The sequence below is a fragment of the Panthera onca genome, chromosome C1, assembly GCF_046562875.1.
Source record: "Panthera onca isolate mPanOnc1 chromosome C1, mPanOnc1 haplotype 2, whole genome shotgun sequence".
In the NCBI taxonomy this organism is placed as follows: Eukaryota; Metazoa; Chordata; class Mammalia; order Carnivora; family Felidae; genus Panthera; species Panthera onca.
Window position 1 is genome coordinate 215867739 of NC_138346.1, and position 13880 is coordinate 215881618.

At 46.2% G+C, this 13880-nt stretch overlaps 1 long non-coding RNA gene across 2 annotated transcripts; it reads right to left on the reverse strand.

Annotated features, from left to right (window-relative positions):
• Window positions 1-603: 603 nt before the first annotated feature.
• LOC144617310 (uncharacterized) lies at window positions 604-13328 on the reverse strand. 2 transcript variants are annotated; one of them, XR_013557724.2, is made up of 4 exons: window positions 12069-13328; window positions 10859-10960; window positions 8128-8237; window positions 604-8043 (listed from the first exon to the last, which is right to left on the reverse strand). It is a non-coding gene; the product is annotated as an uncharacterized LOC144617310 (long non-coding RNA). The 2 variants fall into 2 exon arrangements; XR_013557723.2 differs by having other exon boundaries at window positions 10859-13328.
• Window positions 13329-13880: the final 552 nt, after the last annotated feature.

Below are 13880 nucleotides of genomic sequence, written 5' to 3' on the forward strand. Positions count from 1 at the left end.
AGGCATAATCTCATTTCTGTGGTATTCTTGTAAAAAAGTGCAGTCTTGGTGTAATCATGAGAAAACTTCAGACAAACCCAAATTGAAGGACATTCAAAAAATAAATGGCTAGTATACATCAAAAGGGTCAAGAGTATGTGAAACAGAGGAGCTGTCATAGGCCGGAGACAAAGAACATACTCCAACTACATGCAGGCGGGAGCCTGGATCGCATCCTCCACCAGGAAAAGAACCTTAGTGGGAAATTTGATGAAATTCAAATAAGATGTGTAGATTCATTAATAGTGTTGCAGTATTGTTTCCCAAGTTTTTATTTAAAGTCCAGCTGGGAAAAAAAAAATCTTTTTAATAAAAAATAGAAACTCGCTGTTAGAAAGGTTCTTAAAAATAAGGTTATATTACTGGCAGTGTTGTGTCAGATCATTCTAATGTTGACTCGATCATTGTGTTATGGTTCTGTAAGATGCTAACATCGGGGGAAGCTGACGAAAGGTATTTGGGAACCCTATGCACTATTCTTGCAACTTTTCTGTAAATCTAAAGTCACTTCAAAACAAAAAGCTAACATGATAAGATGGATTGATGGGTGGATAGATGGTTATATAATAAATAAAAATACTAACTGTGGACTCTGGGCGACAGGTAGAGGGGTGCTCACTGCACAGTTCTTTCAACATGTCTGTATAGTTGAAGCTTTTAAAAATAAAATGTTGGAAACATCCCTTTTTAAAATTAAGCTCTTTAATTTTAATTCCAGCACAGATAACATACAGCGTGATATCAGTTTGGGGGGTACAGTAGAGCGATTCAACAATCCTGTACATTACCTACTGCTCATCACGGTAAGTGTCCTTTTCATCCCCACCACCTATTTCCACCATCCTTCCCCCCCATGCAAAAACACCCAACGTTTGATAGACTCAACTTGACTTTGATTCTGGTGGTAACTTATTTATTCCTAATTGAACGTCAAGAGCTTTGCGACCAGTGACACCGGCAGGGTGGGATAAAATGACTCTGGCTGACCAGGATGTCACAGGAAAGAGAGCCTCATTCTGGAGGTAGCAGGCAGAATGAGCTTATCTGAACAACAAAGGATGGAGTAAACAATAGCAAGAGAAGAACACTCGAGGGGCACCTGGCGGCTCAGCTGGTTTAACGTCTGACTTCGGCTCAGGTCACGATCTCAACGGTTCGTGGGTTCGAGGCCCGCATCAGGCTCTGTGCTGACAGCTCAGGGCCTGGAGCTTGCTTCGGATGCTGTGTCTCCCTCTCTCTCTCTGCCCTTCTCCCACTCACACTCTTTCTCCCTCTCTCTCAAAAATAAATAAACATTTAAAAAAATTAAAACTAAAAAAGAGAGAAGAACACTCAAAACCTCAAAAGTGAAAATGTAATCCTTACGAGAGGAATGCTATGTTTTTAGATTCACAGCGTCCTCTGTTTCTTGAAGTCCCTGAGTACAGACAGGGCCTGTTGGGAAGCTCCCGCTCTGGCTCCCTGACAAGGCCTATCTCTGCGAGCGCAGATCGACCTTATCAAGCCACTGATAGGAGAGGGCAGAAGTAATGGACCCAGCCGAGACAGGGGCTGGTGTAGGTTGGTACAGTTGCCTTCTTTAATATTCTCTTATTGCTAAATAAACTGATTGGGTGAATCAGCCCCACACTAAAATGATGTAATGAGCCATAAATCTGTACTGCCAACCTTTGGTGTTGTGTTATGAATGTACACTCTTGTAGCTCACATATTTATCACCGAACGCGGGAAACGGTGGAGTTGTAATGAAATATGCACATGTTCCTTGGAGACTGAGAGTCAGGAGATGATGAGGGGAAAAACATGATCTTCAGGCTCTAAAAGATTCACAGATCAGGAAATGTCCTATGAGATAATTCAGAAAGCTTCTGGTTCCCAGTGTGGAACAGGAAACGCCAGAGGTTCGATTCAGCCCTAGGAGGATAGACATTCAGGGAAAATTCCAAAACCTAGTTCTCCTGGGAACTCAGAAAGGAATCGGCCCAGAAGGGGGAGATTCTGTCGGCTGCTGAACTTCCCTGATTCTACCAGTGAACCGTGATCACCTGAAACCTTGTAATACAGAAATCAGTTTCAGAGCTGCTCTGGAACTGAAAGCCACTTTCCCAGCAGTACATGGTCTCCTTTGAAGGCGTGGGGTATAAAACCTGGGTATGTCAGTCTGGAACTGAGAGACCATACGGGTAGAGGAGGAAATTGGGTCCATAATCGTGACCCTTCAGGGTACACATTGAGCCCTAGGAAGTTAATAATCCTAAATAATAATACTTTTTAAAAATAAAAGCTAATATTCATTAAGCACTTCAATGTGCCAGGCCCTGTGCTCAGCAATTAGACGTATGAACTCACTTAACAAGAATCATTTCTTCCCAGAGTGCTCACCAGACCTCAGCAGGACGCAGAGCTGACCTACTGTTTACTGGAAACTTCGAGAGATAGAGTGATGGCTGCTGAGCGCCTACAGCATTTAAGCCTCCTCCACAGCTTTTTTTTTTTCTTGTACACACTGAAGGTTTGCCAAGGGTTGAATCGAAAATTATCCCAGCTGCATTTATTTCAAGATTGCCAAGCAGAGCTATTCGTCCAGCCGGTACCGCACTGCTCATTTCTAATTCAACATGGCGCGTTCCTACCATGCTCAGAGGATACACATCTTTCTTGCAGAGAGAAAAGCCATTTTGTGACAAAGCCGTACCTCTGCAGCATGAGTCGTCACAAACACGTAGATTCGCTCGGAGATTCTGCAGTTGGACCTGATGTGTTGAAAGAGTCCAAGTTTCCCACAACTGTATCGGAAAGGGGGAGGGATGAACATGAATCCCTCAGATCATTTTTTTAAAGGTCAACTAAAAACCCGATCTCTTTTTCTGAGCTAGGACATTAAATAGGCACATTCAACTTGAGAGATCTGACATATGATTTCTCACTGCATCTTTCTTACTAAACTTAAAATCAGTGTTAATTTTTTTTTAAGCTTACTTATTTATTTAGAGAAAGAGAACAAGCAGGGGAGGGGCAGAGAGAGAGAGGAAGAGAGAGAGAGAATCCCAAGCAGGCTCTGAGCTGTCAGCGCAGAGCCCGAAGCGGGGCTCGAACTCACAAACCATGAGATCATGACCTGAGTCGAAGTCAAGAGTCGGACACTTAACCGACTGAACCACCCAGGTGCCCCAAAATTAGTGTTGAGTTTTAAAGATTGATTGACCTCACTGGTGTCCCTATGGGAGGACTTAATTGTTAGCATGAAATGCAAGTTAACATGTCATTTGAAATTCAGACTTGTGTGGGTGCCTTGTCTGTAAGACAATGATCCCGTTCTCCTGAGTAACAACTCAAGTGTCTGAGATTTGTGCTTTTCCTTATTGTACGACACCCACCACCCAATGTTGGGCAAACCACCTCACGGATTCGGGGGAAAAGGAGATTTCTGAACACAGCTCGAGATAGCTGTTGGACATTTGCACATTTAAAGCTCCCTGTTTCTAATCATAAAACTGAAACATGGGCTCCAAGAGGTACGTGAGGGTCAGGCAGTGTTTGTGCACGTACACAAATGGTAAATGTGTCCCTTCCATGAACTGTCTTAGAGTTTCTTGCTGTTCATCCTCCAGAGCCTGATGCTAGCCTAATATTTGGGGGCGGGGGGTCACAGAGTCACCCCAAAGCAGACAGAAGCCCCCCTTCATGAACCAAGTCTTCATGTCTCGGTTTGCCTCCTTTCTACCTGTAACCACACCTGTATATTCACCAGCCCCGTCTTCGCGATTTAGAGAACAGTGTTTCCGATTCTAGTAGCCGTGTGTCCCCTCCGGGTTTGTATGTCTTCAAGCTCGCTCTCTCCACTGCTCTTTCCCTTTGCCTACAAATGAGCTTCGGTATTCAGCACCTGAAGGAGAACTTTACTTTTCGCAGGACCTCCTAAGGCACTCTTTAAGAGAGAAGGTAGCGTTCTCTCTCCTACCTTCTGGTGCTATTTCAGCTCCTGCATGATTCCTGAAACCCTCTGCTCCTCTCTATCTCCTTTGCCAGGATGCTGGTCCAAGGTTGTACCATTATTTCTCACCTGGATTCTTCTATTTGGTTTTGAAATGCAAAACCGTGAGCAACCATCCACAGGTTAGCGGTTTCCTGAATGTTCTTAGACGCAGATCTTTATGCCCATTTAAAAGACCCAGCATGGACTCCTGTCGCTGGGCTTCCCTCGCTCTCTGTACACTTCATTCTTGCTTCCCTCATTGCCTAGGATGTTCTGCTCTCTGCCCCCCTTCTCTTCACTATTTCACTCCTATTCACCCTACAGGTCTGAGCTCAAAGCTCACTTCTTCAGGGGTCCTTCTTTGACCCCAGATTAGGTCATGCTTCAGTGCCGGGCACCACATTTCTTCCCAGTTTGTGACGACATGCTTACTCTGTGTCATTATTTGATTAATGCCTATCTCTCCCACGAGACCCTAAGATCCGTGAGAGCAAAGCCTATGTTACCTTGCTCACATTTATGTCTGCAGTGAATGGCCAAGTTCCAGCCCTTCTCAGGAACTCAGTAAATATTCACTCTTGTCAAATGTTAACCTTCCAGAAAGAGAAAGCTGGACTTAACTTCCCGGCTCCCTGAGTCCCATCCGCCACTTATCACAATGTGCCTCCATTTACACTGCTCTCCTGAAAGTCACCAATGACTTCCTAGTGGTCAATCGAACACATTCTTTTAGCCCTACCCGACCTTAAGATACCATTTAACCTTGTTGCCCTGCGCCCACGCATTCCATTGCCTTCCGCATCCGCCTGACTTCCCAGATAGAATTCTGCCTTCCCAATCTCTTTAGCCTTTTTCCATGGCTCTTCTCTGAGAACTCCTTAAATGTTGATTTCCCCTCAGAGTTCTGACCTTCTTGCTCTCCTCTTCCCATTCTACATCAGCGATTTCTTAACCTTTGGATACCTCTAAGAACCTGACCAAAGTTACAAACACACTCCATCCCAACATGCCAAGTGGAAACTCAAAGAAAATATTGCTCATAATTTCCGGTGGCTATAGAGCCCTGACCCTCAATCACCAGAGCCACTCTGGATCCCAGTTAAGGACTCCATTCCAGGGGCGTGTGGCTGGCTCAGTCGGTTAAGCGTCCGACTTTGGCTCAGGTCATGATCTCGCGGTTCAGGGTTCGTGAGTTCGAGCCCCACGTCAGGCTCTGTGCTGACAGCTCGGAGCCTGGAGTCTGCTTCGGATTCTGTGTCTCCCTCTCTCTGCTCCTCCCCCACTCACACTCTGTCTCTCTCTCTCTCTCAAAAGTAAAACTTAAAAAAAATTAAAAAAAAAAAGAACTCCATTCCACCTGCTCTCCCCAGGCACTGTCCCCCATTTCTAACTACCACTTCCACTGTTAAATCTCTTTCCAGCCCTGACTTCTCTCACACTTGAGCCCTGATTTCAAATGGCAATTTCTGTCTCTTCTTAGATGGCCCACAATACTGCCAGCGCAGAAACACTCATTTCCCCAAACCTGCAGTTTTTTTCCTGCTTTGCCCCAAGCTAGGTAGCTTTCTAGTTTTCAAGAATTCCTTTTCTTCATCCATGGCATCGCTATAAAGTCATCCAGGGTCCCAGGAAAAACGGAAAAGAAGAAAAAAAGAAACTTTAATGTTCTCAATCCAATTTTCAAATGGTGTTTCAAAATGCATTCCACCTCTTTCCTGAAAACAAACCAATTCCAGAACAAACTGATTAACAAATAAAACATCCGCATGTAAAGAAGGGAAGTACGACATCACGTTGACAGGTCCCGCCCACCCCTGAAGACTACAATAAATGTGCTAAGGTACAAATGAAAAGTGTGTCCTCAGCATGGGATAGGGAGAGAAAGACTATTACTTTGGTGTCCATCCACCCACAGCACCTCCGAGGGGCCCTGCTGTTGTATCTGGCTACCCTGCCGTCCCAGTTATTCTCCAGAACAACGTCTTGCCAGGCCTCCTCCTTGACCCCATATTCCATACACCAACCCTCTGCTCTGCCGTAGTTACTCTTTCGACCTGGCATGTGTCTCCGCTCTGTTTTGACTTTGCAAGTTCGTCCTCAAGGCCCAGAACGAATGACTCATATACAGGCAGAGTATGTCACTGGCCAACCTCCCCTCTCTATCTAAAGCTGGGCCCAAGCTCTGCCTTTTCCACAAAGCCTTCTCCCATTCAATTATGTCAGCAAATGTTTACCCGGCACGTGTTATGTGTAAAGTGTCGTGTCCCGTGCAGGGGCCGGAATGTACTAGAATAGGGAGATCGAAAGATGAAAATAGCATGGCGTGTGACTCCAGAACAACTTTTGCGAAACACTACTAATACCCAGTAAAACACAAGGCTGCGAGACACAAGCACTGGGGCACAGACTGACCTGCCCCGCAAAAAAAATCTCTCCTTTCTCTGAAATTGCATCTGATTTGCCTTCCTTTGGGAATCTTTGATTCTCACACGTTAATCTGTAGCCACAACCGGTTTGGAGGCTTTCTGAGGCCAGGTGCTGTGCTCTCCCTGTCTCTAGTGAAGCCTCGAGAATGGTCCTCTGGGCAGAGGAGAGGTATGGCGGAGAGTCAAAGAAACGCAGCAAGATGCCATCCCGTTTTAAGAAACTAGTTCTCATAGGGGCGCCTGGGTGGCGCAGTCGGTTAAGCGTCCGACTTCGGCCCAGGTCACGATCTCACAGTTTGGGAGTTCCAGCCCCCCGTCAGGATCTGCGCTGACAGCTCGGAGCGTGGTGCCTCTCTCGGATCCTGTGTCTCCTTCTCTCTCTGCCCCTCCCCGCCTGCCCTCTGTCTCTCTCTCAAAAATAGACATTAAAAAAAGGAAACAAGTTCTTATAAAGGTGGTTCACTTCATACTGGTCGTAATAGTAACAAATAATAACCAAGCCTGAAACTAAGCATAACCTTTGTTCATCAAGAAAGTAATCACGCATGCAGAAAAGCACATGAAGGGCCGTTGTAAATGATGACCGGCCTTCTAGCATCCTAAATCGAAATTACGCTTTCAGGTGACCTCTGAGATCTTTTAGTAAGAACCGAGAAATACAGTTGGGGAAAAATGGATCCAAGGGTCTATGTATCTAAAGCCCACCTTTGGCACACCTGGGTGGCTCAGTTGGTTAAGCGTCCGACTTTGGCTCAGGTCATGATCTCACGGTTTGTGACTTCGAGCCCCACATCGGGCTCTGGGCTGACAGCTCGGAGTCTGGAGCCTGCTTTGGACTCTGTGTCTCCCTCTCTCTCTGCCCCTCCTTCACTTGTTCGCACGCGCGCGTGCGCTCTCTCTCTCTCTCTCAAAAACAAACAAACATAAATAAATAAAGCCTGCCTTTACCACAGCCCATAAAGGTAAGAGCAACAGTTAAGACAGTTAATAGCCAAGCAAGCAGGGGTCCAGCAAAGCAGCTGCTGCGCTGTGGCCGGGCCAGGGTCTGGGGCCAGCTGTTACAGTAGGTGGTTTGCTCGCGCCTGTGAGTCACACACGAGGGAAGCTGCAGTCCTTGACCAGTACTGTAGGCGCTTAGATCCGGTATTTGCTTTTAGACCGTGGGAGCAAAGACTAATAAGGAAAATACACCAGAACAGCTGGGAAATCAGCTCCCTTCTGACTGCACAAAAATCGCGACTGCCAAGGCATTTTCTGTCCTCGAGACAGGGAGGTCTTCGAAGGATATGTGGTTTTTTTTGTTTTTTTTTGTCCTTCAAATTCATTTCTTTTGCCTTTCCTCTATCCAGCCTCACCGATCACTTTACACTCCGTGCTTGAAATGATACTAAGCTTCAACTGTTTTGTAACACGAAGGATGGCCAAAAAGAAAAAAATCAAATCAAATCAATGTATTTCTCATATCCTTTCAAACACTGCATATTTCATGACTTTGAGATTCCAGATACAGGTGATGTCCATGTTTGCTTGTGTGGTGGCCCAATTTTACTTTGTCTTACCAAGACAATTTCATACCTTCATACAGTCTTGTTGTCTATACAACTGAAATGGAAATTCAGACTTCATCAAACACTGCTGGCCTGAGAGAGAATTCTATAGCCGAAGAGAATGCAAATTAATACTCACCCCTTCTCCTGGCTTCAAAAGCGTGTGAACAGCTTCATCAGAAAATCATCAGTTCTCTTGAAAAACCACTTGGATTCCAGCAAAAATCCTGAATAATCCGAGTAAACCAGCTGTTGGAAGAATGCATCCGTTCTAGGAACTATGCTTTATCATTCGGTAGTTAGAATTAAAAGTAATTTTTGGACCAGGCAAAAATTTTTTAAGTTAACTCAGTGATAAATCCATTTTTCTGGATACAAATAATCTAGCAACATATCTGACTTTATTAACATTAATTTTCACGGCATACACAGTCTTCCAGTTTCGAAAATTCTTCCTCTGAAATGGCTGTTTCTGCTCGGTGTTAGTTATCAACAACACGAATTGGGGCATCTTCTGTAAAAAATACTATTCCTGGGGGGTGGGGGCACCGGGATGGCTCAGTTGGGTAAGCATCTGACTCTTGATCTCGGCTCAGGTCACGATCTCATCGTTCGTGGGATCGAGCCCTGCGTTGGGCTCTGTTCTGACGGCATGGAACCTGCTTGGGATTCTCTCTCTCCCTCTCTCTCTATGCCCCTCCTCAGCTTGTGTGTGCTTTCTCTCTCTCAAAATAAATAAATAAACTTTTAAAAACGTTTTTAAAAAAAGAATGTTATTCTTGGGGGGAGTATATAAAACTTATCTAGCCGAGGAAAAGGATACAGACCAGTTCTGCATAGACATAGTCAGGACTATACTCTTGATTATCTGTATCTTGTCGGATGTCATCCACTAGTAGCTTTTCAGCATCAACCCGGCCCTTCAGCCTCCTTGGCCTGTAAGTATGGCCCCCAGCAGCTCAGGCAAAAAGTTAAAGTTGCAGAAGGGAAAATGCAAAACTAGTAACAGCCCACTTATCTAAGAATCACATATAGCAACCTCAGCTCATTGGAACTCGCTGGGAAGGCAAGGAGAAGAGAAAAGAAAAGAAAAAGGTATTTCAACAGTCAGAACAGAAATGAAAAGCAAGTGTGCTAAAAATATCATCTGTGTGTATGTGCGTGTGTGTGGGGGCGGGGGGAGTGGACACAAGGAAAGAAAGCGGGAAGGATAGAATGAGCGAACACCATGGCAAAAACTCCAACTCACCCAGAGACCTCACATACCTGTCACGGTGACAGTGAAGAGAGCTACCAGCACATAGGAGGCCCTCAGCGTGCCCAGCGGGCAGCTGCTTATTCTAAGTGGTGACCCAAGACCTCAGTCATTGGATAAATTGTACTTAGCATCATTTTACTCAGGTATGGAAATAGAGTAAGTTACCTTTTTTTCCCCAACAGGCTTACTATAAAAATAAGTTTCTTAGGGGTGCCTGGGTGGCTCAGTTGGTTAAGGCATCCGAGTCTTGATTTTGGCTCAGGTCACGATGACAGCTCGGAGCCTGCTGGGGATTCTTTCTTTCTCCCTCTCTCTCTGCCCCTCCCCTGCTCACACCTTCTCTCTCAAAATAAATAAACTTAAAAAAAAGTAAATAAATATCTTATACAATGAAGCAAACATGAGCAGTGCACAATTCTACTGGTTCTAAAACAGGATCCGGGCTGACGTCTACTCTAAGAAACATGGAATCCTAGTGCACCCGCACAGGAAATGGCCAGGCATAGAATTTTACAGAAAAGGGCAATCTTGTGTTTCCATTTTGGGGGTGGGGGGGTGGGGGGAGGGAAATGTATGGTATTTCATTATTTCCATATCTAGATTAAAGAAAATTGCCGTCTTAGATGCATTACTTTAGGACGCAAAAACATGCCGGCAACTAATAGGCATCTTAGTATGTGGAAGCTGAGCTCCTCATCTGTCCCCCGAAACCTGCTCTACCGGCCACTTGCCCGTCCCCTTGCCGGCAGCTCCATCCTTCTGGTCACCCAGGCCAAAGCCCCTGGGTGTCATCCTTGCCACCCGCTTTCCCCACATCCCACATCCAGCCCATCAGCAAATCCTCTTGGCCCGTCCTTCAAAACAGATCTAGAAGCTAACTGTTTCTCACCACCCCCACTACTAGCTGCTGGGTCAAGTCACTGCCATCCTTCCGCCTGGATTTTCGAACAGCTTCCTTAACTAGCGTCCTGGCTTTCTGCCTTATCTCCCTTGAGTCAGTAATCTATACATAGGTCAGAGGGATCCTTTTAAAACGTAAGTCAGTTGGATTTCCCCTACCTCCTCTGCTCAGACCCCCGGCAGAGTCAAGTTCAAAGTCCTCACTCCTTCCTCCTTCTCCTGGCCCATGGTTCTCCAGCCTCCCGCCCGCCCTTCGAGCTGTTCCTTGAAACCACCTGCTTTGCAGGCTTCCCTTCTGCCTGAAATGTCCTTCCAGCTCAATCTATGGCTGTGTTGTTCAGTGCTGTATGCCCCACCCCCAGAACACTGCTGGGCAGAGTAGAGGATTAACAACTGAATTAATGAGCACCATAATGGAAGAGTAAATGATATAGCTTTGGCTAGGTGGCACTATCCTTTCTTTAAAAAAAAAAAAAAAAATGTTTTATTTATTTTTGAGAGAACACGAGAAGGGAGGGGCAGAGAGGGGGGACAGAGGATTTGATAGGAGGCAGGCTCGGCACTGACAGCAGCGAGCCCGTTGCGAAGCTCAAACTCACAAACCGTGAAATCATGATCTGAGCCGAAGTCAGACGCTCAACTGACTGAGCCACCCGGGCACCCTGGAACTACCCTTTCTATTAAAATGAACCCATTACAGGCACACTCCTACCTGAGGCACGCCATCTACTCGAGGCACACGGCACTCGGTTCTGGAGGTGCAGAGGTGAACAGGAGAAGCTTGCTCCTGCCTTCATGGAGTTTACAGACAGCTCTACGGGACGAGGCAAGCCAGAGGAAGAGTCAGGATCACATCACAAAGATGCTCAGTCTGGTCTAGGGGGTCAGGAAAGGCCCACCAGCAAGAAGTGACATTAAAACTGAGACGCGAACGATAGTACAGTTGGCCAGGCAAAGACAGAAGAGAATATTCCATGCAGAAGGAAGAGCAGAACTAGGTCTGGGGTGGAGAGAACTGAGTCCAGCTGGTTGGAGGAACTGAAAGCGACAGAGAGAGTGAGACAGACAGAGAGAGAGACAGACAGACTGACATAGAAGAGAAGGATCCTGAGAAAGAGCCCTGGCCAGCCAGGGGGGGCCTCCCGAAGGGCTCTCGGTCAGTAGGAGTACGATCAGATGTGCATTTGGGGAACGTCTGCTCTGTGCTGTGAAAAGTGGTTTGGAGGCAAGAAGGGGAAGTACGTTAGGAGGCCAGAGATGACAGCGGCCTGTGCGAGGCTAGTGGTAGTGGGAGGTGAGCACTAGCCAAGTATGGGCTTCTACAAAGTCATTAGCCTTATTCAGGTACTCGGCTTCCCTGAAACCTCCAGGATTCCAAGCCATCCGACAACCCGAACAAACAGGAAGTCTGGAGTTACAGATGAGCCAAGAGAAAAAGGACAAGGCTCTTGTTACAATGTTACCCATCATTTGAGAAATGCTGCAAAGTATCTGAATGTTGTCATTTTTCAGGAAAATGAAAACCAAACAAAACGTTTTAGAGCATTTGCTTATGGCGCCGTGAACAAAAACCCAAACCGCGTCTTAACGTGGCTGAAGAAGATAAGGCATTTGAAGGTGTTTTTTTGCTCCATTTTTCAAGTGAGGATATTGAAGCACAGAGAGGTTGTCACTCTCCGAAGCTGAGAAGCGATAGCACGCTTCCCGATAGCACAGGGATGTCTTGGTGATAATATAGCTAAGCAGTGAGACTACTAACTGGGACTTAAGACTGGCCTTCTGGACCCCAAACCTGGTTTCAATCTGCTGACTTTCCCACACGGCGTAAGTGCCCAGCAGAATCCTTTGACGTGTCATGCTGTCTGACCGAATGCCTCATTCGGGTCTTTGCTTGTGAGAAATACTTCCACTTGTCTACTTACTGTCCCTATGGACACAGCGCCAGGATCTGTGGGCATCGTGATGGATGAGAGCAGGCCCTGACTTCGACGGGCTTACGGTCTTGTAGATGGACACAGGTACCACTACCTGCAAAATGCTCGGGGACAAAAAGTATACAGTGTTAGGGGCCCATGTCAGGGGCACAACCTGGACTTGGGGAGGGGTAGAGCCGGGGAAAATTCCTTGAGGCATTGTCATTTAAGTTACCCATGGAATGGGGCACCTGGTTGGCTCAGTCAGAAGAGCAAGCGAGTCTTGATCTCGGGGTCATGAGTTCGAGCCCCACGTTGGGTGTAGAGATTACTTAAATAAGTAAATAGGAAATTGCCCAAGGAAGACTCTTCCCCATGACTGCTGCAACCTCGCTCCAGAATGAATTCCCAACATGGACGCCCTGTCCTGCCTGTCTCGTGTTTTCCTTCCAGAATAATGATAGCACCGTGCTTTCAGAAAGAGCCTGAGCGTTTACAGAGAGACTTGGCGTGCAGTGTCTCGTCGGATTCCCACAACCATCCTAGGGAAGCAGGCCACCCCATTTTACAAGCGAAGGAGGTGGGGACTCAAGACATTAGATGCAATTGTACAAGTTCACACAACCCATCAGTAGGAAGCTAAGCCTAGAACCCACGTGTTAGACTCTGGTCCGTTGTTCTTTCCACCAAATCACAAATTTTTCACTTAGTTGACATTCCATACTCCTTACTCTTTCCTTCCTGACCGGTTTCTTCTCCTAGAGAAGCTTCCCTTCCTGTGCTGTGTGTGGGTGGGAGGACACTTGGAGTCCAGGAGCTGGCTGGGGGGGAGATTTATGGAATAATACACGAATGAGTGAAAGAGCTCTGATAGACAAATGAAGAATTTTCCAACACGACTTTTGATGATAATTTTGCAGGAAAGGGAAAGAGAAAGAATGACAGGAATGAAGTGCAACTTACTCCTCCTTCCCAGGCCTGGGACGAAATGTACTCCTAGGTTCTAGGAGTACATATGCTGGTTTTATCTAACCAATTAGTCACAGGTTAAATGAAGCAACTTTTTGAAAAAACGGCGCAAGAAGGGAGTCCACGCACAGAGGCTGGTCATCAGAGAAATATAAATAAATGTATCCCAAGCTGTGAAAAGTAGGAAAACAAAAGCACTTGAAATAAAAACTGAGGGTTGATGGGGAGTGGGAGGGAGGGGAAAGTGGGAGACGGGCATGGAGGAGGGCACCTGTTGGGATGAGCACTGGGTGTCGTATGGAAACCAATTTGGCAATAAATTTCATAATAGAAATAAATAAATAAATAAATAAACAAACAAACAAACAAACAAAATCTGAAGAGAAAAAAAAAACCCGCCAGCGTCAAGGTCGCTTTTACTAAAGAGCGAATCTCAAAATAAATGTGAGGGGAATGGAGGGATCCGTAGGGTTAATCACCACCATGGGTGTCCCGTCACCACCACCGCTGTCGCCAGGCTGTCAGTGTGCGTAACCTGAGGACCAGGGACACCATCTCCGATTCAAGGGGTTACCTCTGTTCAAGGTACTGCAGGGCCGCCTCACTTTCTGACCCTAGAAAGTTCTAGAATTCATTTTCTACAAGTCAGGTTTGAAAGTGCAGCCAGATCTAATGCACTTTTTCTCTTGAACAAAGGAGCAGCCATTCCCAAGGCCCAGTCCAACCTGAAATACCAGATTTCCTGATGAGAAGTCAGCCCAGAGGCCTGTCCTGGCACCCTCCTGCCATGTTTAACCCCTTCCTTCCCTCCCGCAGGTCCCCAGATTTTTACTTTCGAATATCATGAAGGCC